The sequence below is a fragment of the Ambystoma mexicanum genome, chromosome 1q (genome assembly GCF_040938575.1).
Source record: "Ambystoma mexicanum isolate Mex_15411 chromosome 1q, UKY_AmexF1_1, whole genome shotgun sequence".
NCBI lineage: Eukaryota > Metazoa > Chordata > Amphibia > Caudata > Ambystomatidae > Ambystoma > Ambystoma mexicanum.
This window is the reverse complement of record NC_090922.1, coordinates 189061790-189084656: the sequence shown is the minus strand read 5'-3', so window position 1 is coordinate 189084656 and position 22867 is coordinate 189061790. Positions and strand designations below refer to the sequence as shown.

Sequence of the window (22867 nt, the reverse complement as noted above, 5' to 3'; positions counted from 1 at the left end):
AGAAGCAGGAAGAAAGAGGGCAAAAGAGGGCAAGATAGGACGACTGCGGAAGAAGGGGCGAGATACATAGAAACAAACACAAGAAACCAGCAGGGAGTAGTAAGAGAGAAATAGACGGGAAGTTTGGACCCCCGCAAGAGGGGAGGGGAGGTAGGAAAGACTGGGAGAGGAAGAGTGAAAGGGGAGGTGCAAAGTCATAAAAAGAAAGAGAGCAGGGAAGACAGGGAGAGGGACGAGACAGGGAAAGAAAGAGACAGACAGAAAGTGGAGCGAGGGGGGAAGCAGAGCGAAAGTGAAGGAGGGGCACAGACAGAGAGACGCGGAGGGGCGGGGGAGGGGGGAAGGTGAGGTGGGACAACAGGAGGAAGCGGGAGGCCGGGCTGAGATTGGTTGTGTGGAGCTGGGAACGTGAGGGAAACAGAGGCAGGAAGAGAAGGCAGGCAGGGAGCGCAGCGGAGATAAGGAACGTGTGAGACCGACCCAGGAGCCCGTGGGAACAAAGCGGCCGGGCGGGGAGAAGGCAGAGCCCCAGGAGAGACGGCGCAGCTCCCGGGAGGCGGAGGGCTCGCATGGGAGGACTCTAGGGGGCCATCTCGGAGCACACGGAAGCAGCGCTAGGTAAGAGCCCCGCCGCCCCGCACTGGAAACGCATGTCCCGGAGCTTGCTCTGAAACTTTCCCGGGTGCCCTGAGAAGCCTGCTGCGTCCTTTTGCTTGGCGGCGAGAGGGCGGGGATCGCAGGCTTCTTGCACTCAAAGATGTGGCACGTGAAGGGTATTTGTACTAAAGTGTTGTCAGAGAAGAATCATGGCTCCCAGGTGTCGGGCTCCAGGAAAGTTTATGAGATCTCCGGGGCCGCTATGGAGTAATACTGCATTCCAAGTTAGAGACTCGCATCCCAGCTGGCCAGGCTGCGGTGCCTGCGCGCCCTACAGCCCTGGAACATGTGTCCTGCTGCATGCAGACAGCTCCTCCCTGGACCAGGCGGCAGGGTGTCTCGCTGTTTAAGCTCGGATGTGTGCCTGGGCAGCGCTGGTACTGAGCTGGGCTGGCGACGAGGGTACTCGGAAGCCGCCCAACCGTGACCACTTCAGGTGCAGCAGGGTGCAGGGTCCTCGGCAGAAACGACCCCACTTACCAGCTTTTGCTGCCGGGAGAGGGGCTGTCTCCTGGGGGCCAGATTACGGAAACTTTGCACTGGCGCAAGTGCAAAGTTGCACAGTATTCGGTTGGGTGATATTGTATGTAAATACATGCTCTGTAAAGCGCTTTGGATAAAGGCGCTATATAAATAGCACATCATTATCATTATTATTATTTCTAAAACAACTGACACATATTAGAACAAAGTGCACCATGACAAGTGCAGTTTTACGTGCTGCAAGCACCAGGGGAAACCTTGCACGAAAGCAAAAAAGATACATTTTCACTTCATTTTTTGCACCAGGGCAAAGTGTGTCCTAGTGTAGCACTGGGGCATACTTTGCTCTAGTGCAAAAATGCATCAACACAGTATCTTTTTAGCACTAGGGCAATGTTTGCCCTGGTGCTTGAAACATGTTAGGAAACCATTGCACCAAACTGCACTTCTCATGGTACAATGGTTTTCTAACATGTTTCAGTGGTTTTAGAACTAGGGCAACGTTTCTGTAATCGGGTCCCTGGGGTGCTCTCTAGTGGCAGACAGTCTCAGAAAAAGCGGTAAAATTGATGTGTGCTGCCACACGTTTTACCGACTACACCCAGACAACCAAGCTAACCATCTGTACTATTTTTTTTTGTATTGTTTATTTATAAAGTGCTTAGACACAAAACGAATGCTTCAAAGCGCTCCAAGACGGGAGGGGAACATTGGATAAAGTCATTCACAAGGCCTTGGAAATTTCAGAATGATATACAGTAATAATAAACATACTAGGCCTGGCAGGATTTCTGCCAATTTAAGTGCGTTGTGGGGTAGCTGGGGCGGGGAGGAGAGGGGGGTACAAGCATAACAGGCTGACCATAATGCAAGCGCGTGACGAGCAGTGAGGATAGGAGGGGGATGGGCAGGTTCTTGTGCATTTATCATGTGTCACTAACACAAGTGTTTCAGGTGCACAATGTCAGGGGGTGCAAGGGGAGACCCAGGACAGACAGACAACGAACGTATTGGGTAAGGGGCGAATAGTTCATGTCAGTGCCAGACAAGAAGTGCGAGGGATGGGTGAAGGGACGTGCCCTGGTCCATTATTTTTTTTTAGAACAGAGCTACTCCTCACAGATTCCTGCTTCAGATTCCAGGGCTGTCCACCCTGCAGGTTTCACAGAGTCATCGGAGCCATGCCCCCGGTTTCTGACATTTGACAACCTAACACCTCAGACAGCAGAGATATCCACCAAGATACAGCCATTCAACAATCGCACCCCAGAAAGCGGAGGTATCCCCCAAGATACAGCCATTCAACAATCGCACCCCAGAAAGCGGAGGTATCCCCCAAGATACAGCCATTCAACAATCACACCCCCAGACAGCAGAGCTATCCCCCAGGATACAGCCATCCAACAGTGGCAGGCCACTGGCAGCAGACCCAGCCCTCAGGCTGGCATATGTTACTGTCTCAGACCTTGGATAGGGTTTTACTTCAGGCAGCCCCACATCTCAGAAACCCACCCAGTAGTTACAGGAGGAGCCCCCAGCAGTCCCGCTCCATGGAGAGCGGGGGGGATGAAACGTGTGGTACAGCTTCCGCGTTCCTGTGGCAGAGGTAACATCGCCCGGGGCATGACCCATATCTTGGCGAGAAGCGCTACCTGTCGGACCATGCACACTGTAGTGCGTCACGGGCCGGGCAGCAGAGCTGTCCCTCCGGCGGGCACACAGGTTGCAGTTTCACCCGCTGATGCCCATCTTGAAGTTGCGGGCGGGGGTGCCATCAATCGCCGCCCCATGCTCCACAGAGCCGGCAGCCACGCCTCATACAACGGAGGTGCCACCCGTTCCTGGACTCTGGGGTAGCAGCCCGGCACACGTCAAGACGGGGCTGGCCTACTCGAGACTCCCCCGGTGAACCCCCTCCCCTCCCTGTGTACCGACATTCCCGAGACGGGTCCACAGGGTGCCTATTATTTGTCACCGTGTTGTGCTCGGTGTCCTGTGTACCCTTCCCTCACACCCCAGCATTCCAATAGCCTTGGCAATCTAGCGATTTCTAGTGGACCTTAAAGCCCCCAGTGCCTGTCTGTCTGAAGGGATCCCCTCTTTTCCTCCCTGTCTGTGATTCACCCAATGATTCACGTTTCCCCCGCCACCCCCTCACCCCCGTGCCAGCCGCACGTTTGTGTGAACCGTGTTGCACAAATGGGCCTCCTTTACCCGCACAGCCTTCTACAGTTTTTTTTTTTAATTTGTTTACGATGGTGGCACCCCATTGACGCCCACGTTGGCAGCCTCCGCAGAGGGCAAGGGTTGTACGGGCATGGAGTCTCACCTCCAGTGTCAAGGGCTGGGTGGGCTGGAGAACCCACTCGCTGCTGGGCAGTCTGAGGATCTGGCCCTGGCAGGCAGCTTATAAACTGGGCATCAGTGCGAATTTGAGCCATGGCAAGTAGCTGGCACCGCTGGGCACTTATGCTAGCTGCTTCTGTAGCGCTTTACACAAGTGGTGTCGGGCCGCCTTAAAGCGCTGCTGGGCGAAGAGGCGGGGTAGCCAGGTCGGCACGAGGGCAGAGAGAAGCAGATTGAAGGAGAACACAGGGTGTGATGCTGGTTGCTTGTATAGGGCTTTATTTTGCATAAGGCCTTTTCGGAGGACGGAGGGTGAACATTGTTGTGTGTGGGGGGGGGGTGCTTGGAATGTGGGAGGTTGCTCTATTGGGCAGTGTGGGAAGATTGCACCCGTGGACACACTGGACTGGTATATGTGAGCTGTCCGAGGGGCTGGCACTAGTGGGCAGTGTTATGAGTTTGCACTTGCAGGCCGTGTGCAAAGCTGGCAGTTATTGGGCAAAGTGAGTGTGGATTTGACGGGCAGTGCACAGATCTGTTAACGGGGGAGTGCAAGGAGCTTGCACTGTTGGGTAGTAGGAGAATCTGTCACCTGTGGCCCGTGCAAAGAGCTTGTACCCGTGGAGAGTGCAAGGAGCTCGCACTGTTGGGTAGTAATAGAAGCAGGGACTCCTGGGGCAGTGCCAGGGCCGATAACCGTGGGGAGAGCATGACCTTGCATTGCTGGGCAGTGTGAGTAACTGGCACTGGTAGGCAGTGTGATGGGCTCACATTTAGGGCTGGGCGATTTGGGAGCAAAGGTCATACCTTGATATTTTTGGGCTGAATGGCCAAAACACTATCTCGATTTGAGATGTCACAAGCACCTTTTTATTTAGGAGACATTGATCAAAACAAAGTGTAAATACAGGGCTCCTCTTCCTGTTTGTGAATACACACCTCTGTGTACATATCAACATGTAGATACAAAATGGTAGTATATGTATTAATGTATATGTATCTGTCTCGATGTTAACGATATTGTCTCATATATTGATTTTGAAAAAAATATATTGATATATCACCAAACCTCGCTATCGCCCAGCCCTGCTCTCATTGATGAGTAGTGTGAGAAGCTGGCACTGCATGGAGGTTTTCAGGTTCCAATATTCTCTTCTGGCATTCGATACATGTAATCCACACCTTGAGTTTCCCTAAGTGCCTAGAGGCGAGGCAGTTGGTACTGTACAAAATCCTCACCCTAAAGCCATCTCGCTTTCAGAAGGGCCGATGGGGGACGGGGAGGGGATCTGAGTCAAGAGAACGAGGCCGCCTTCTGCTTGCACCCTGGGAATAGGCTATCCATGGCACATTGTGAGCCTGCACCTGGTACCCAGGAATGCTGAGCCCGGAGACTCCACAGAATTGCTTTCCTTGACTAAGGAACTAAGCACACCCGTGGATTGCTTTCATTCAGTTAGAGATTAAGTGTGCGTATGGTTTGCTTTCTTTGAGTAAGGCACAAAGCGCACAGAGTGCACTTATGGATTGCTTTTTTTATAGAGTGCACCCGTGGATTGCTTTCCTTGAGTAAGGAACTAAGCACACCCGTGGATTGCTTTCATTGAGTTAGGGATTGAGTGTGCATATGGATTGCTTTCTTTGAGTAAGGAACAGAGGGCACATAGGCATTTCCTTCCTTGAGTAAGGAACAAAGCGCACACAGAGTGCACTAATGGATTGCTTTCCTTATAGAGTGCACCTGTGGATTTCTTTCCTTGAGTAAGAAATAGAGTTCACTTAAAGATTGCTTTCCTTGATTAAGGAACCGTGCATACCTATGGATTGCTTTCCTTGAGCATGGAACAGAGCAACCTGCAGATTGCTTTCCTTGAGTAAGGAACATACTGTGCCTGTGGGTTGCTTTCCTTGAGCATGGAACAGAGCAACCTGCAGATTGCTTTCCTTGAGTAAGGAACATACTGTGCCTGTGGGTTGCTTTCCTTGAGCATGGAACAGAGCACACCTGCAGGTTGCTTTACTCAAGGAAAGCAATCTGTAGGTCACTCGGTTCCTTACTCAGAGCACACCTGCAGATTGCTTTCCTTGAGTAAAGCAATCTGCAGGTGTGCTCTGAGTAAGGAACCGAGTGACCTACAGATTGCTTTCCTTGAATAATGAACAGAGCGCACCTATGGATTGCTTTCCTTGCGTAAGAAACAGAGCACACCTGTGGATTGCTTCTCTTGATTAAGGAACCAAGCACACCTGTGGATTGCTTCCCTTGATTGAGGAACAGAGCACACCTGTGGATTGCTTCCCTTGATTGAGGAACAGAGCACACCTGTGGATTGCTTTGCATGAGCAGGGAGCATGATGTGCAAACGGGCCATTTAGTTTTGCAAGGGGAGTGACTGTATCTATTATTTGGTACCGCTATGGCTTCCTTTGCTTGAGTACTAAGGGGGAAGCACTACTTGGTTTCTTCGAGTAGTAAGTGGGGGGCGCCTCTTGGTATCTTTGCTTGAGTATTGACTGGTGTGCACACCTTGGTTCCGTTGCTTGAGTGGGGACGGTTGCACCTGTACATAGTATGGCTTGGCTATGGAGAGGTCTATGAATTGCTTTTCTTGGGTGGGAAGCAGTCTGCACCTATGGATCACTTTGCCTGTGTAGGAGGGGGCCATATTTATGGGTGCTTTGTTATTGTTTTGCATGTGTAGGGAGTCGGTTGTAGACTATGGGCTGCGTAGGGTGGGAGGTGCACCAATGATTGGCCGTAGTGGAGGAGGAGTGTGTTGCGCCTATGGATTGCTGTGCATGAGTAGGGCTGGCCTGCCCCCATGGACTGCTTTGCATGAGTAGGAGTAGTGTGCTCCCATGGATATCTGTGCTTTGGAAGGGAGTGGCATGTACCCATTGAGTGCTTTCCTTGTGTAGGAGTGGCATGCACCCAGAGGTTGCTTTCCTTGGGTAGGGGTGACATGGAGTGAGGGGTTGCTTTACTTTGGTAGGAGTGGCATGCACCCAGGGGTTGCTTTCCTTTGGTAGGGGGTGGCATACACCCAGAGGTTGCTTTCCTTGGGTAGGGGTGACATGGAGTGAGGGGTTGCTTTACTTTGGTAGGAGTGGCATGCACCCAGGGGTTGCTTTCCTTGGGTAGGGGTGACATGGAGTGAGGGGTTGCTTTACTTTGGCAGGAGTGGCATGCACCCAGGGGTTGCTTTCCTTTGGTAGGGAGTGGCATGCACCCATGGGTTGCTTTCCTTGGGTAGGGAGTGGCATGCACCTAGGGGTTGCTTTCCTTGGGTAGGGAGTGGCATGCACCCGGGGGTTGCTTTCCTTGGGTAGGGAGTGACATGCACCCAGGGGTTGCTTTACTTTGGTATGATATGATATGATATGGTATTTGTAACGCGCCTATACACATGTTTCAAGGCGCGACGAGGCAGGGGGGGGGGACAAGGGGAGACAGACAACGATCTTACTAGGCCAGGTGTCATTCAGATCGCGCAAGTGCAGGGGTGGGGGAGGGGGAAAAGTGGAAGGGGAAGGGGAGGGGGGAAGTGCAGTACAAGGTAAGTGGCGTAACGTAATAAATAAATAAATAGGGCCAGCTGGTGGCAAGTGTGAGGTAAGTGCAAAACAAGTGCTGGGGGGGGGGCTGTAGGGATACAGAGACAGTCCTGCAGTGCAAAGGGGTTCCAGGGCATCAGTGCAAGTGGAGAGTGGCAGGGCCCAGGGCCGAGGCCATTTAGAGTGGTCCAGTTGCAGGATCAGTGCAGTTTCAGTGAGGAATTAAATTAGCTGGTAGGAGTGGCATGGACCCAGGCGCTGCTTTCCTTCTTTGGGGAGTGGCATGCCCCTGTGGGTTGCAATACTTTGGTAGGAGTGGCATGTACCCAGGGGTTGCTTTCCTTTGGTAGGGGGTGGCATGGACCTAGGGGCTGCCTTTTTTGGTAGGTAGTGGCATGCTAGCTACAGTATTAACAATGATGAAGTGGCTATCGGTGGCCCAAATGATGATGGCATTTCTTCACTGCACGTTGTAACACTGTACCCTCCTAGCTGCACTCGGCCTCAGGCAGCACCCAACGGCACTCCTTTTGAAGACGCTGAGGGTCTGATTAATTCTGCAATGATATCATGGAGCTTCCCATGGCTGATACCAAACCTAAAACTGCACCTGAAGCACATCCCAAAGCGCTAATATGCATGTTACTTAATACCCTCTCACTCATCAAACACAGAAGTAGCAGACTGTATATATACACATCAAAACCTTGACATCTGTGCCATTACAGAAAGCTGGCTGCACTCAGCTGCTGGTCCGGCACTGGTTCTAGCCCTTCCAGCTGGGTACAACATCTTTTAGAACCGATCGGCAGCAAAGGTACTGGAGTGGATTTAGTCTATCATGACTCCCTCAATATTCACCAAATAAAGGATGCTAATATTCCTGACTGCGAAGCACTTCATGTTAAACTTGCTATTGATAATATCACTTCTATCAACATTATTGCGATATATCGTCCACCTAATAAGCCTGATTTCCTGCTCCACTCCGTTGACCTAATTTTACCCTCCCTCAAACCACCCTCTAAAATGATCATTTTAGGAGACCTGAATCTAGGTCTTGACAACCTCTCTGATCCCTTGGCTAGATCTGTTAAGACCACCTTGGATGATCACCGTTCTTGCCAGCATATTAAGAAATATACCCATAGCAGGGGTAGAATTCTGGACTGGGTGGCTTCATATAATGTCAGCATAGACAACATTGTGATAAATCGGTGTCCCTGGTCGGATCACAAATGTATCCAATTGCAGCTCACCTGGCTATTACCACCAATGAAAACAAAAAGTGAAATTACTTAAAGTGAATTGTAGGAATCTATGTAAACTCACCCCGGCATCCATGATGCCTTACTTTGCCTCTACCCTGGCTGACCTTGACAATTATAGTTCTGCCAACAAGTTGGCTGATGTCTACCAAAATATGATGTCTAATGCTGTGAAGAGCCTTGTCCCAGAGAAAAGGTGGCTGGTAAAAAGTAAAGTCTAAAAAATCTGGTATTCGGCTGAAATCAGAAAACTGAAACTTGGTAAAAAACGGAGCCCTATGTCGATGGGAAAAGACCGAATCAGCAGAAGACAAAACCATATACGTTAGTGCAGTTAAGGCACACAAAATGGCAATCTGTGATGCCAAAAAATCATCACATAACAAGCGAATTAAGGAAGCAGCGTCAACACCAAGAAACGCTTTAAAATCTTTAGAGAGTTGGAGGATCTCTGCCCCACCACCTCCTCGGTCACTAAAGATACTGAATGGTGCACCTCTATTCAGGATGCCATGCTGTGCAAAAGCAGCAAAATAAAGGGAGGAATTGCAAACAAACCACGCATACTGGATAGATCAAACATCAGTAGGAAGACCTTGAGATCCAACATCTTGCAACCCCAGTTTAAATTTAGGGATGTTTTAGAAGCCAAAATTCTAGATATAAAATTAGAGCATGGAAAAAGGACAGGTCTGAAAAGATTGCTGCCACTTCCTCTCCCCAATCTTCTACGGTTATGAATTTCTCACCTACCATAGATAACAACCATTCTTCTGAACATGTATGTAGGGCTTCAACGGGACTCATTGAGAAATTCGTGGAAGAATGCTCCTCTACTTGACGGAAGTGAAAATATCATTGGTATGAATCTTTCTGCTTTATACGGTTCAGCAAAACTAGTTTCCTCGTCTGATTCTTCAGAAACCTCTGCCAGTGAGAGTGAAAGCTACAGGTAGCCGGAATATCTCCTCGCTGTCAGAGGCTTGGCCGCGTACATGAGGACTATTAATTTATAAGCTGAACGCAATTGCCTCCAGTGTTGAGGCTTTGATGATCCTGTGTTCTACTATCACGAAAGAACAGAAGGAATCCTAAGTACATCCTTGCGAAGGTAGATGACGTAATTTTGAAGCATTCCTCCTTACCTTTAGATGCTGGCATTATTGAAATTACCATGGGTGCAAAAAACTCTTCCATTCCCTATAAAAGTATCCTGACGCACACGGACAACTCAACTTCTGAAGGAGGGCATCGTAGAAAAGCGTTATTGCAGGAGGCGGTCAGCATCGTCTCTCAAATAGACGAGGAGGGTGACTGGGACTATGAGGAAGTTATTCTGTCACCATCCCCTAACCAGGCGGAAACCATTAATGAAAGTTCTTCACCAGCACCTTTACCGCTTGGGAGGAAAGCCAAGTCTAGACTTGTCAAAAACAAGAACGCGATGAAAAGGAGAAATCCCTTGACCCGGCCAGGAATGCTCTCTGTGCCCTGTATTTGTAAAAACAGCCACTTCAGTGACTCACACTTTACGTGCTGGTGCGGTCAGGCAGGTCCAACTTCAGGGCCCCATGGACCGTTGGCGACAAGTTCCATCAACTCAATCTACACGTGAGATGGTGCCTGATACACCTGTAACTTTTTCAAATCAAATGCCTACTGGCCCTGAGAATGTGAACTCCTTGCAAAATGTAGCCACTGAATCAGTATGGCTCCCAGGCCCGGACAACACAGTGCCAACTTTCCATTCACACAGGTTCAGGCACCACCCTCTAACATGCTCTTCCTGAAAGAGGGTAATGAGCCGTATATTTTAGCCAATAGAATAGCCATCATTGATGACGATATTAGATTAATGGGCTAATTTGGAGGAACTGCATCCCACCGATTGTAGCCCCTTTTTAAACCGTTTAATTGTCACGGAAATCTGTTCGCAGATAAACCAGTTAATTATAAGATCTACTGATATTACTCATACCGAGCTACCTACGTTTTATAGCCCTCTTAACTGGGTAATTATTGAGCTTGTCTCTCCCCCGATGGTTGCACTACTAAAAACGTGTGCTTCAGAGCTTGAACTTCAGATTCATTATTTGTAGGAAGTACTGTCTACTCTTGCCTGCAAAAATGATTGCTCTGAACGTGAATCTTCATTAGCGCCCACAATCCGCCTAGATAACGTTGTGGGAAAAAAAGCCGCGCAATGGTCCTGGGACGCAGTGGTGACAAACCTCATTTGCCAAAAAGATTGTAATCCCATGTTGTCTTGGCTTTCATGGAATACCAAAGGTCAACCTCCTGGGTCTTTTTTCGATTAACCTCTTCTGATATGTTTTTATTGCAGGAAACATGGCTTCTTGCCAATTTTATTGACAGTTACAATATACTCTGCAACCTTCTAAACGCTCAGGTTTGGCCATTGGAGCTTGTGTTATATTTATTCTATAACCTTTTAGTGTTGCTTGTTCTCTTCCATGATCCACCTTATGGTATGAGTACATCGGAAATACAATGCCTAATTGAAAATATTATTTTAATATTGTATAATAAGTACCCTTCCCGTATGGTCTTGATTGCGGGAGACTTTAATGTGCATGATTTGATATGTCCGAAGACTTTAATGAGGAAATGTATCACTCTTGTAAAATGTATAACTCCAGTGTTGCTGATGGATAGAAGTTGTTTTTGGAGGGCCAGGACTTGACCTGTTTGTGCAGAGAAAATCCTGACCATCCAGCCTCTAATTTCACTTGGACCAACAAATCCTATCTTGACTATGGCCCTCATTACACGATAGGTGGTAAGGGTTTACCGGTACCGGTAAGGGCACCGGTAAACCCTTACCGCCTTACTACGAGTTCCCTTTGCGGGACCCGACCTTAACGGCTGGTTTTACCAGCCGTTAAAGTAGGGTGCCGCAAAGGGACCTCGGTGCTAATTACGGTACCGCAATTTGCGGTACCGTAATTAGCTCCTTCCCCATTCCCATTATGCCCTATGAGGGCAAAAATGGGAATGGGGAAGTGCCTTGGTGAATGGGGAATTACCGCCCCCACTCACCTTGGAGTAGGGCGGTAATTCCACCATCCACCAAGGCGGACAAGGTAAAATACCGGCGGCAACCGCCATGGTTACCGCCTACCGTGTAATGAGGCCCTATGTCTTTGTAAACCAAATTTTAGAAGATGTGATTTGCTAAACATTTCCCATAATAATCTAAGCAACCATGCTACACTTATCTGAACCTCAGGAATTTGACATTACTACTATCTTAAGGTTAACAGCGCTGGAAATCGTATAGCGTGGTCTCCAAAAATGACAACTAGCTTTAACAACATAATTCTGGCAAATCAAGACTTTCTCGAATCCTGGCTGCCATTACATGATTGGGACATTGAGCTTATGGTTGACAGCCTAGCTGGCCCATAAGTGTTCTGGAGCCAAATACCAACAGTAGCATTGGTAAACCTAATTTTACAACTTTTAATCCCCTGATCTTGCGAAGAAAGATACTATATGTTAGTAAAGATTTCCAATTAATGTGTAATTTTCCCTCCAGTTGTGTACCCCCAAATTGTTGCTTTGTTTATACACCATAGTCTGAGTTTACCAGAGTAGCACAGCCTTCTGCTCCACTCCCCTGGGCTTTTAGATCACTTCTTATGTAAACTGACATGCCCATAAAGAGAGCCAGTACTGGGAGACTTTGTTTCCCTTAGACCTTGTCCATGTTGCAACTTTTCTGCAACATGTAACAAGTGTACAATGTGCCTTACAGTACAGTGCACTTGGGTCTAATAGTCATTTCCAAAGGCCCTAGATGTTCTCGAAGGATATTTTAGGAGAAGTGCAGATGTGCCTTGGACATGGCTGGTGGCAGCGTATCATTTCGTGTATTTTTAACCCTTTCCTGCCATGTAAACCGTAGTTATGTGGCCTGGCTCCAAGATGGCCATGCCACGAGGTTCTTTGTCCTGTCCTGCCCTTTCACCTCCCCCCCCCCCCCCCAGGCCGAGCCAACTGGTTCAGTACTTATTTAGGCATGCATTCGCCTGCGAAACGCCAAGCTTTCACAGGCTTCTGCATCCTTTGTGTATGTGCCTCCAGGATGTGGGCTGGAACGTCTAGTTCCAATACACATCCTGGGTGCTAGAGAGTCTGAGGTGCTGCGAATGCCTGGGTCCACCGTGGTCCATGATGTGTCCATATATGGTATGCCTGTCTGAGAGCAGATCTCTCATCGGGTCCTCTTCATTTTGGTGCGAAGGAGATTTTGGATAAGAGAGGGCTCCAACACCCATACCATGTCGATCTCTGGAGTTCTCACTGAACGAAGGATAGGATCCAAGTAGCCTGAAACTAAGAAGCAGAGTCGAGGAACCGCTGGTGACCCGCTGGAAGGTTTGGCACCCTGAGACCACTGCATCTGGTCATCGTAGAAGGCCTGCGAAGATGCTTCAAACCCATTGGAATAGTGAGACCAACTATTCTCGGCACCTTCATCCGACCCTGCAAGTAAGTCTTCTCAATAGTGTCCCTAGGCCAACTGGTGGGCTGACCAGCTTACGCAGGACCTTTGCCCTGATACGGCCGCCGTTTCGAGGAGGGCCTTCAAACTTGGTAACACGCTAGCTCTGTGTTCACGGCACTCTCACACTGAATTTTGTACACTTGGCATTTGTAGGTCTGGAGTAAAGTGAGTGCACCCGAACTGGAGCATACGCGGTTACTGTGTCGCCCAGCCGTGGTGATGATCTTTGCAGGTGCGCTACTTTTGTGCCCCTCTTACCCCTGAAGCCTGCTGCAGTGAAACTGGCCTGAGCCATCCACCAGGAATGGAGAAATCGCCACTGTCCCGTTTGGGAATGAACGCTTATCTTCGTCGCTGAAAGGCGCAGAGCCGCCAAATTGCCGCACTTGAACCTGCAACCGAAATGGACTCGGCTGCCAAAGTTTGGTCCGCAGTGTGCCGGGGGTCTGTGAGTAATTTCAACCCTAACCGGTGGCCCCTAGCGCCTCCATCAATTTTTACACACGAGTGACCCCCGAAGGGCCCTCTCTTTCCACTGCTAGTGCGAACTAGCAAACTATTCCCGAACTCTGGAACCTGCTCTGCCCTGTTGGGGAGACCCTACATGAATAGGGGGAACATATTCTTCATCACCTCACCCACCTTCCTAGGCTGCTACAGACACTTGAAGAGACCCCATTTTGCCAGTCTGTGTTACCGCGTGCGCCAGCATTGCATGTATATTTGAGCAATAGGCTCCACTCTTCTTAGGGATTGGACTGCCTCTTAGTTAGGAGTGTGTTGGATGCAGAAGGGACTAAAAACTATTTGCACTGCCTGTTTCCTTCCCCTTTTAGGTTGTGGACCCATTTCGTGCATTAACCCTTTAGACCCCATTGGTCTTGTATATATGTATAGTGATAGGATTGTGTTGGCTTAAAGTATTACTGTGATTTTATTTGTGTGTAGAAACTCAAAGGCCTTGAAATAAATGTATTTGTATTTTTAATATATATACCCCTGACTGGGAGTGATTTGTAAGAGTCCTTAACTCTGTGTGCTCATTGAGGACTTTCAGTCACCCTCACATCTGCTGAGACCTAGTCTTCACCGCCGCCAATGCGACATTGATTGGTCTGGCTTGTCCAGAAGGTTACCCTGTTCCAAGAAACTGAACTCTGACCCCCCAGGTCAGAGTTCAGAAATCCGTCTTAACATTATATTGCAAGCCCACAGCGACCCTCAGAAGACAAACTTCCCTCTCACCTGGAGGTGAAAAAGGCTCAACTTACTCTTCTAGCTACACGTTATAGAAATTGGCTGACACAGCACAAGCACTCCTTAAACAATTCAAATTGGCTATTGCTTTCTAGAATTCTGAAGAGCAATGGCAATCGAAGTTGAAATCCTCCCGCGTCCCTGGTCCAAACGGTATAGCTAACATTACTATGAAAGCTAATCTGGAATTTTGGGTTTAAGTCTTGCTAGAATTATTTAGACAAATTGAGACAAGTAGATGAGTTCCTGACAACTGGAGAAAGTCTTCCTGTATATAAAAAAGGTGATAGACATGTTCCCTTTAATTATGGACTTTTGGCTATGTTTGATACGAGCCAAGAGATATTTTCAGCCATTTTACTATCCAAACTTAATGACTGGGCACAGGAAAGAGATGTATTAAAATCCATCTAGAACGGTTTTAGAAAGGCACATTGCACTTTAGATAACATTTGCACAATACAGTACTTGATGGCAGAAGCAAGGCGATGTTCGATTCCAACCTCTATTGTTGCCTTATTGACCTTCAACCTTGTATCTCGCCAGCTTCTATGGTCTAAACTTGCTCTATGGGGGATTGATCCACACTTATTGAACTTTCTCAAATGATTATATACCCACACGACAGTTGCAGTTCGCCTGAATGAGGAGGGCAACCTCACTTGTTTTACTGAGACAAATTTAGGATGCACCCCTGCTGATTAATCTATATGCCTCAGGCATGGCTTGTTCGATCGATGCTGTAAGACATTTTACTCCCAGAATGAATAGCCTGGCAGTGTTGTGGCTTGGGTACGCAGACGACACAGTCCTTTCTGACCAGACTCCTCTTCAGCCCTCGATAGATGCCCTTGCTGATTTTGCACAGGAAAGCCACATGATGATCAATACTAAGAAAACAAAAATCGTGTGTCTGGGTGATTGCTTGCCAAAAGAGTCCACCTATGCATGGAAACTGGGAAACATCAAACTTGGAGTGGTGGACAGTTATTCTTACTTAGGCTCCCCCTTAAAGCTTAACCCCACTAACCAATTCTACAAGGATGTCATAACTACCAAGATATAGAAATAAATTGCTGGTCATTAAACGGTATATGGCTAGCAATGGAGGTAATCATATAGAAGGTCCAGTTTTAACATATTGACCCTTTACACAGCCGACGCGCGTTTCAACCTTAGTCTTTTTCAAGGCCAATTGAGTTATTTCATGAGCTTCAAAAATGGTGGGCTGGTCCTACCCATTTAGGGGTGCCAGGGGGCTGGATAGCCATTCTGGGCCGGTTGGCAATTATGTGTCCCGGAGTAGCACTCCGTTAAAACTGGCACCTCTATGTTTAAGATTGAATTTCATTAGTGCTGTTTAACTAAAGAAATAAAACAAACCACTTGTCTAACACAAAAACAAACCTGACTCATCCATTACCTGACAAAGCTGCCAAACTAACAAATATCGGACTATCCAATCCCACCAGCACCTACAGGTCCACAGTTTGTCAAAACCCCACAATTTGTCTTCACAATCAGGAACCCTGGAGTTGGTTCCTTGACAAACCAGGACTTAGGCTGCAGGTTTGACGAAGTAACCTAACAAGCTAGAAGTACGCAGGAGTGAGGGAGTTCCGCCTTTCAAAAACTCCATCCATGCTCAAACTGAGTATTGATATTGGTTTGAATATTTTAGTATATATTATAAAAAGGAATTGATATTTATTAAAATAAATGTAATGTAATGATGTTAAACATGTTTACGGTTTGTATGATGACCAAATACACAATAAAGTTTTTTCTTTTTTTAATCTGCCCAAGTAGACTTCTTGACCCCCCCTCCCCCCGATTGGCTGAAAAGTTCACATGTTGTAGGTGAAATGTTTCTGCACCAGGCAGGTTTTTCACACCCTAGATGTGCAGCCACTGAGAGCATTTTGGCCTTTGTTGGGCAAGAGCCCTCTGGTGGTCGGTAGTGAAAGGGTTTATAGTGATTGCATCGAATGCCTTAGCATCTAAAAAAAAGCATCAAATGCATTTTTTTAATGGGGGGGTCCCCTCCCTAACCTCTGTTTTATTACCCCTATAAACCCATTATACTTAAAATATAACCTTTACCTTTGAAAAAAAATGCATTCAATACTTTTTGTCGATGCATTTTTTTCGATGCTTTTGGCATTCAATGCTTTGTATTCGATGCAATGACTGGATACCATTGAAAGAGGCAAAGTCTACATATTCCGCTTGCACCCCATATATTTTTCCCTTCACTATTTATATCTAAGCTAAAATCGGTTTTGCCGAAAGAGAGGAAAATTAAAAACAATCCAGGAGTGCATCCTTCTTTGGGAGCCCACCCTCAACCTTTCACCTCCATGCCTTCCCATCCATACCAGGGTCACGGTTCCACTACTTTTACTTACAACTTTACTTTTCTACAAAAGACCGTGATGATCCACCACTTCAGGACGTCCATCCGTGGGCCACAGCGGAGCCTTGGTGGCCATTTTGTGTAGATGGCGTATGTTGAACATAAGGGGTGAGGGGGGCTTGTTTTGTAGTGACATGACCTGTGTCGGTTTAGATACAGTAGTGTTTGCGTATGCAATCCCACAAAGAGTGCTTTTCTAGGGCACGCGAGCTATTGCGCCCAACACCGGCGTGGGTGGCTATCCAGGCTCCAGCAATGCTTTTGTTGGGAGTTGTTAGGAATGCGCAGCTGTAATGGACGTCAAGGCAGGCTGCTGAATATTCACAATATGGGGGCGACGGGGGTGTTGGAACAGTTGTCTTTTATGCTCCGTGCTACTGTAAATCTTTGTTTGCTGCATAGAGCAAGCCACTTGCCCTGTTTGTGCCATGTTCCGTGGGCAGATAATTGCGGACCTTTAACCCCGTGCAACTTTCTGTTCCTACTACCAAACTCGTGCTGACGATTCGGGTTTTTGTATCTTTCTGGGACACCAGATTTCTTTCAGCCTTAGAAAGGGGAGCGGTATTGAGGCGGTACCCGAAGAAGAGACCGCAGAGGGGGTGCTTCATACGTGCTTCACTGGTGGAAACGTAGAGGAGGCAGAGAGGGGGGCACCGACAGGGAGATGCAGGGGCTGAAAGCCGAGCCCCTTATCGGGTGGAGGCATCTGAATGTTGTCAATAGATACAATGAGTTGTTTGGCTGCCAAGTGGGTGGGATGGGCAACAACTCGGGCTACCAAAGGCTGCTTTTCATTTTGATCTCGGCCCTCGAAAAAGGTTTTAGTTTAAATGTAACTGCTCAGGGTTTTCCTCCTGATAATTCTATGAAAAAGTGTGGGGAAGGTGGTTATTTAGATTTTTCTTTGTGAACCCTGAAATGATACTATAGAACAGAGGTATTCAAACTGTGGGGCGCGTGCGGCCTCGTTCCAGGTGGGGGGGGGGGTTTCACCCCCCAGCCTGAAATAACAAATACAAAAATCATATTGACCGTGTGAGTGTTAGGCGCGGTGGGGACAGGGATGGTATCATTTTATTGGACATCGGTCATAGATGTCCAGTAAAAAATACCAGGCCTACCTCCTAGGTCCCCCAGCGCCAATTGCAAACTGTTTTGCATTTTACCCAATTTCTGTAAAAAGAATGCTCTAAAATGCAACATTTTAACCCATTATTTTAAAAAAAATGTATGGGGAATAACCTGGGGAATAACCCTCCGTCCCCCTTGAGCCCGTTGATTGGTTCAGGCTCCCTCGCTTCGCGTGGTCGCTATGGCATATCTGGGAGAAATATTTATGACCCGTAACTTTAAAAATTCACCAGCCGCCACTGGCCCTGGGACTGTGCTGGGAGGAGCCCAGGGGACTGTGGTGGGAGCAGGGTGCGGTGACGGCACACATTAGTTCATTGCCATTTGGACTGTTCAATTGCCATTTTGGGGGGACATGACCAGCCCACATTTTGCACAGGGGTGGGGGCAGGCCGAAACAGTGTGAAGACCACTGCTATAGAATGTTCTACAACAGTTTCACACCCCTGCAACGTACAATGGTGTAATTGTTTCTAAAATGTACTATTGGTAAGGTGGCCTCTGTGTTTTCCAGAGAAAAGCACTTTGACCTTTGATGCGAGGAGGGCAAATATGGATGATTGCTGTCCAATCTGCCCCACTTGCTCGCTGTAGACTCCGGGAAATGGTGCTGGAGATGCTTAACTGGCCTCGAGTGGGGTCCAGGGGTAGCTGTGTCTGTGTGAATAATAGATATTTCCACCTCCTGCATATTGTGATATCTGATGGCTTGCTCTTCCTCATTTCGCTCCTGGGCCACATGCCCAATGAGTGCGCTACTTGTTTTGCTCCTCAAGATTCTGCCAGGGGTTCTAAAAAGAACAGGGGAGAGATGCACGGTGTGGTAATGACGCGCCCTGCAAATGGACCCCCGCAGACAATACTTCATAAAGCAGGGCAGGCTCTCCCTGCACTCCCTCCCACATAGGGGCTGGAGAGCAGCACTCGGCAAGTAAACACCTTCTTTTACTGCGCAGTTGCAGTTCACGTTAGAAGCTGCTCGCTGCCTTCTATGCTCCGTTAAAAGGTAATTTATACTGCGCCATCAAACCACCACTGCAGTAGTGTCAGAGCCCCCGGCCCTGTGCGCAGAGTGCAATACTGTGCCCACCCTGCCGTCGCTACTCGCCATGCGGGAGCGAGAGGGAGGAAAAGTCCCTGGTGTTTGAGATGTGGAACACAGGAGGTAGCCCGAGCAAGGAAAGGATGGCCAGATATCTGTAGCAAAGAGGGGAGAAAGGCAGCCGTGGGCGCATGGCACGAAAGAGGGATGGCTAGACCGCGCATACTTATAATGATGGCGAAACACGTGAGGAGGAGTTCGGGTGTAAAGGTGACCGAGTGATTAGTGAAATGGCTGCCTGACGGAGTGGTCCTTTCCCGCCCGTTTGCCTTTACGTGGCGTCCACCTATCCCGCCCGTGTCCGTTGGCCCACTCAGGTGCCTTGGTAACGGGTTCCTTTGCTCTCTGGCCCCGGGGTCTCGTATCTATACGCGGCGTGATTCACGGGGCTGGAGCCACTTCTCAGGAGGTCCGAGGATGTGAGCACTGCTTCCAAACATGCGCCGTCTCCTGCCAAGGAAATGTGGTTGCTTTCAGCCGAGGTCTTGGGGTGGTCAGCCAAGAGGCCGACGCATGAGCCGCGCATGCCACGCCACGGTGAGCAGACTCGGGTACACAGGGCGGTGGGGGAGGGGGAGAGGCGGAGGGCCAGGAAGTAAGCATTCAAGAGCTTAGAAAGAAGATAGCCAGTTAGCTGAAGGGCTGAGGAACCGGGACACAGAGAGAGTGGGTGCACAGTCTCTAGCAGTGGAAGAAAAGCCCGGCGAAAGGAAGGCCTGGAGATGAAATGGAGGCCAGGAGATGTAGAGGGCTGCGGGAGACGGCTGGCCGCAGCTGGAACCTCCCCTCCCCTCTCTAGACCCATGGCCGCTGAGGTTGTCAGACAGCGTGTATGGGGCTAGCAAGGGTTCTTGGCACCACCGTTTAGCACCCTCTAAACTCCCCCCCGTCCCCTCCCCTCGATATGGGGGCCTGAAGTTGGAGCCACACTGCATGGCCACCACAGCTGAGGAGAAAGGGGAGGCGCGCGGGGTGTGGGCGGCAGGCTATTCCCCTCTCTGGGATAATAGGAATTCCAATCTGGGACACTCGCAGTTCCTTCGCATTCGGTATGTGCGGGAATGTGGGATCCCCATCAGCGGGCGAGAAAACGACAGAGGGAAGAAACTTGATAGGATTGGAGAGCTGGGGTTTCAGGAGGGCGAGAGGTGCCTTTATCATGGCGCCCGATAAGCGCTTCTATATACACAGGGCAGCCTAGCAGGGGAGGAGCCAGGGGGGCGGGGGCTCACTCCTGGTTGCCCAGTGCACCCTCCAGCCTCTTGCTGGTATCCTATTATCCGCCCCCCACCCTCCCGCCGGCACCAAAAGCTGCTTCTGCTACTGCAGCCTAGCCAGAGCAAGGCTGGATTAACCTCGCCACAATGCGGCCAAGAGTGGCATCCACTTTAGGGGGGCTATTCCACCGGAAATGCTGTGGGCTTGGCAAAGTGTAGGCTCTGGCGCTCGCATGCCACAGCCCTCCCCACCCCCATGGACCAAACACTGGGCACCATTATGAGAACAGCGGAATTGACAGGGGTAATTGCACCCTATCCGATTACTGTTGCTGCCACTTTTTTTTTTACCGCACCACCATGCTTGAGGGGTCGAATTTAAGATTGGATAAACAGGAGCTAAAAGCAGCTCCTGGGTATCCAGCAGTAACCAGTCAGCAGGAGCTACTACTGGGGAGCGAGGAGCTAGTAAATAGCCTTCCGCAAATCCAACTTCCATATAAGATGCCAACCTGTTATGCTGTCCATTATTTTTGATCACTTATGCTTAAATGTTGCATAGATGTGCCCTTATGTGTATTCGTCCCACATGCAGAGAGTTAAATTCACATAAGCGTGTTTGTTCAGGATCAGTTGGTCTGGGGGGGCAAAGGTAGCTCCTGTTAGATGTTGGTGTCAAGCTTACCAGGCTCTTCTTTTTTTTTTTTTTTATTTTTTTTTTTATTTCTTTATTTATAAAGTTTACACATTAATAAACAATCAAACAATCAGAACAAAATACTCAGCAAAAATACACAGAATAACAGAATATTATACATACATAACTTGTAATAAATCAGTAAATACTCAGAAAGTCATCCCACACCTTTCCATACAACCTCAACTTCCCTTGCCGCATGTAGACCATCCTTTCCATGGATGCAAGGGCAGACATCCCCTCAACCCAATCATCCAGAGAAGGTGCATTCCGTGATTTCCAGCCCCTGAGGACCAGCTTTTTGCCCATACAAGCTCCACGGAGTAAAAACTTTTTTCGTGACATATTACCAGGCTCTTCTAAGGTTCAAGCAAGAGCTAAATAGCTCCCGACCCCCCCATCCCCCCTTGTTTCAAACCCTGATACTTGGAATATTCCGAACGTCTTGAGCTCTAGGGGCCAGTCATGGGAGCCTGTGTCATCTGTTGGTGTGCTTATGCGCGTGTACGCATGCATAGGGGCTCCAACTCTGCTCCTCCACATTTTTGAGATATTGGCACAAAGTATATTTGAATTCGGCAAATCCTATTGAGGAATCCTTTGATAGTGGTTGGCATGAAAACTTGGGGTGGTTGGGCTTCTCGGGCGCCGGACTGGGAGACTCCCTGAGATGGGTTTTGCTCCAGCCTGACAGACTTGTGTTTATGAGCAGGCCGGGGGGGGGGGGGGCTTGTTTGTTGGTGTCGGGGCAATTTTACCAATTGGAGGGTACAGTGCTGTGGCTGAGACATCCAGATCAGTGTCAAGGATTGTAAGATTTAACAAAAGCTTTAAGATAATTGTATGTCATAGGCTGGGTGGCCGGTTAAGGAGGCGCATTATATGATGGCACACTTGTCAACTTGTAGCCGCAGCCTCACTTATTCAGTTCCCTGTGGTACTATATATGTAAAAAAGAGTTAGTGGGCTAAACTGTGTAGGATCATTGGAGTGGGCGGCTGGCACCATGTCATCAGAATCGCCTTTATCCATTGTCTTTTTAGCCACTGTCCCTTGGCATGCTGGGACTTGTAGGCTCATACATACGTATAATGGAAACCCAATCTACAAACCACAGAATGCAAATGTTGACTGAACGCCAGGACCAAATAAAGGGGATCATGAATTGATAGCATGGGGCTCGTTTCCAATTGCGAGACAGGGGACAGTATAGAATGACAGAGCCAGGAACTTGCCTAAGCTCCTTGCCGTTCACCATGCACACAGGTGATTCAGGCTGGATTGGCCATACATTATGCTTGGAACAATCAAGGCTTCAAATGCTTACACGTATAAGCTCTAGGATTCTGTAAAGGCGGGACGTGGCCTGCTGAGTTGGGTTCTGTACCTTCTTCCAAGCTGATCAGGATTGGTTCGTCATCAGCATCTTTCAAATGGCATTCTCAATTGCTGGAGGTATAGCTATGCACTGGAGAGCCGCAGTGAAATAGCAGACCGACTAGATCCAACTATGCCTACTGCCTAAACATTCCAAAATGTAACAAAGCGGGAGGAACCAGCTTCCCAGTGCTTGCGGCCAAGACTTGGAACAAGCTACCTCTAGCACTCAGGAATGACCCTGTGTTCCCCTCATTCCCGAATAAAGTAAAAACTTGCCTGTTCTCACAAGCAAACTAACTGTACTACAGCTACTATGTGCTATTGTGACTACCTGGCCCAGCTATCCTTCCTGACCAGCCATAGCTTAGCTCGAAAACTCCTTGGGGCTAACACTGCCCATCTGTAACCTATGGCTCAAGCTTTGCTATGAACTTATATATGCTGTATATGGCCAACACCATGTAAAGATCTGTATAATTATATATTTTACTACTGTATATTCTATTGCATTTATTATTGTATGTCGTATAAACGGTTCCATGTAATAATGTCGCCACAAAAATCTCGCCATGCAAAAATATCGCTGAAAAATTGCCGTTTTTTGTGGTGACATTATTGCATGGAACATGCGGGGGACACCCCCGCAACCCTCAAACTTTATTTTTTTCTTTTTTTTTTTCTTTTTTGCTTTTTTGCCCCTGTCCCCATATATATGGTCACCCATATAATATCGCCACGACCTTTTCCCGGCGATATTATTTACGGCGACCATATATATGGGGATAATATTACCTGATACCGTATAAACATTGTAACCATGTACC

General features: G+C 48.4%; 1 protein-coding gene across 2 annotated transcripts in view; it reads left to right on the top strand.

Annotated features, from left to right (window-relative positions):
* Positions 1-334: 334 nt before the first annotated feature.
* Positions 335-22867, top strand: part of LOC138526394 (pleckstrin homology domain-containing family A member 4-like) — a 291575-nt gene continuing 269042 nt past the window's right edge. For both annotated transcript variants that reach the window (XM_069637101.1, XM_069637089.1), the window contains exon 1: positions 335-618. The gene's annotated coding sequence lies outside the window, so the exon portion shown is untranslated. The remainder of the gene's footprint in view (positions 619-22867) is intronic.